Here is a 2872-nt window from a genome sequence, read left to right as displayed (position 1 = left end):
CAGCCCCCAGCTTATATGTATTTTTATAAACTTTAATATTAAAAACTTGCAAATGAAAATATATGGAAATCACATCCCACTTGGTGTCTGAAGGCCATCTGCCTGTGACATCTGTCCCCCGCTGATTGCCAGACTTAAGTGGCTGATCTGGCTGGCTAGGCAGCTGTCCCTTCCTCCCTCATCAATGTGCTTCCTGCGTCCAGACTTCCCCTACCAGGGAATAAGTTGTGGATCAAGGGTAGACGAGTAGGGACATTTGCCTGCTAAAACCTCCAAGCAAGCTCTCTTAACTTGTTTTAATTTAATCTGAGGGCAGATTCCAAGAAATGTCAATAGAAGAAATGGCTTTTTTTTTCCTGTACACTTTGGTCTAGCTCATATCATTTCCTCATAAACAACGATTCCATGCCTACTGTATGTGGAGCCCGCAATATATTCCATAAACACCCGAGGCCCATCCACTGTGCTCTGTGCCCCTCACCAGTCTCACCTCTCCCAGGTGCTGCAGAGGAAGGAAGCAATGAAGGTTTTCAAAACTAGATGTAGTATTTATTAGTTTAATATCACACTAGGCTGCCAGTTTTTAACTTAATCTTTTACAAGCTGCTGGAAACACCCTATTTCTAAAAATGTCCCAGCAGAGGATGTGGGTTGTTGAATCAAAAGACAAGAACTATCTGCCCTTAGGAGTTTCCCTAGTTAAGAGATCTCATAGCAGCAGGCTTGGGGAAGAAGGGCTTGGAGCTGGAAGTGACGTCCAGAAAGGTGAGGACTTGGGATTTGGTGATTCCTTCAGAGAGCTTCATATAGTGAATACGTCACACAGTGGTAGCCAGTTTACCTGTAGGCTGAATAGTTAGGAAGGAGAAAGGGAGAGAGGGAGGGAGGGAGGGAGGGAGGGACTCATCAGCCATGTGTAATGACTGAACAAGCACTTGATTTGGGTCCTGCTTGTGCTGATACATTTAAGATATTTTTTCTGAGCTAAGTCCTTTAACTCTTCCAACAACCTAACGAGGCAGAAGCATCACTGTCACCACCGTTTACACGAGCTCACCGGTGAGTGTAAAAACTAGAAGAAACAGAGGAAGTTGTCCAAGGTCAAACTAGGCATTCCCAGAAAGCAGCTGCTCCACACTTGACTCCAAGTCTGGGTCCTCCTAATGTCCTGGCTTTTATCTTTCGGGGAAAGTCATTTCTCCTCCCAAAAAAAACCTTCTGCTTATTTCTTTACTTCTTTTCTCAGGAGGGAACAAAGGACATAAGACCACTTCTAAGGTAACTATGTATTTACAGGTTTTTGCCTGCAGAAGTGATTTGCCCAGGGATTGATGAAGTGTGACCCATGGAGCACATATACTGTCAGCCAGTTTCTTTTTTAATAAAGTTTTCATGGGACAGCCATAGGTCTTCATTTTTAATCGAGTAGTTGTCACAGAGACTTGAGGACCCACAGAGCCTAAAATATTTACTATCTATTTCTTTATGGAAAAAGAGTGTTGACTGTTAGCACATACTAACATCTAGGGTTTTGCTTGGCTTGGTTCTGATTTTTGTTTTGTTTTGTTTTGTTTTTAGTTTTTCCAGACAGGGTTTCTTTGTGTAACTGTCCTGGCTGTCCTGGAACTTACTTTGTAAACCAGGCTGGCCTCAAAGTCACAGAGATCCCCTTGCCTCTGCCTCCCAAGTGCTGAAATTAAAGACGTGCACCACCACTGCCTGGCTTTGGTTTTGATTTTTTTTAATATTTATTTACTTATTATGTATACAATATTCTGCCTGCAGGCCAGAAGAGGGTACCAGACCTCATTCCAGACGGTTGTGAGCCACCATGTGGTTGCTGGGAATTGAACTCAGGACCTTTGGAAGAGCAGGCTGTGCTCTTAACCACTGAGCCATCTCTCCAGCCCTGGTTCTGATTTTTAAGACAAGGTCTTGTGTAGTCTAGACTGATGTGAAACTCCTGCTTAGTCTGCTGAGGCATGTGTTGCCCCATCTTGCCAGCCTATCGATTTTAATGATAATGAGTTATATATGTGGTAAATAGAAAACATTCGAAGCCTGGTACTCAGGAGGCAGAGAGAGGCAGATCTCTGAACTTGAGGCCAACCTGTCTACAAAGTGAGTTCCAGGACAACCAGGGCTACACAGAAAAACCCTGACTCAAAAAACAAAAGAGGAAGAGAGAGAGAGAAAGAGAGAGAGAGAGAGAGAGAGAGAGAGAGATTCTAGAAGACCATATACCAACTGTAAACAATTGGTGGGTAAGTTAATGACCATCATTGCTTACATTTGATACATTGGAGTTGTTTCCATGCTGTCGTTTGAGACAGGGTTTCCTACAGCTCAGGCAAGCCCTGAACTCTCCCAAACTGGCCTTGAACTCCCGATGCTCCAGCTTCTACTTCCCAAGTGCCCCCATACACAACTTTGGAATAGATTTTATTTTTCTAATTAAGTTGTAACTTACGTACAGGGATATGCATAAATACACAGAGAAATATGCACAGCTCCTACAGATGCATACTGAGTCCATCAAAACATAGGACCGCTTTTAATCCCCGCATAAGGGAAACAGAGGCAGAAGGATCCCTAGATGTTCAAGGCCAGCCTGGCCTACTTAGCGAGTTCCAGGCCAAAAAACAAAGCTGTAGACTCTTCCGAGGCTCAAGAGATGCTGCAGCATTTAAAAGCACTTGTTGCTCTTGCAGGAGACCCGACTTGATTCTGCACAGCCATATGGTGGCTCACAACTATTTGTAACTACTGTTCGAGGAGATCTGCTGCCCACTTCTGGCTCTATAGGTACCAATTAAAATGCTTTTACACATAAAATAAAATAAATGTTTGTTTTGTTTTGTTTTGTTTTCGC

This window comes from Microtus oregoni, unplaced genomic scaffold (genome assembly GCF_018167655.1).
Source record: "Microtus oregoni isolate MIOR12 unplaced genomic scaffold, Mior012 000015F_ref0000493, whole genome shotgun sequence".
Lineage (NCBI taxonomy): Eukaryota > Metazoa > Chordata > Mammalia > Rodentia > Cricetidae > Microtus > Microtus oregoni.
The sequence above is the reverse complement of the archived record's forward strand: the minus strand, read 5'-3'. Positions refer to the sequence as shown.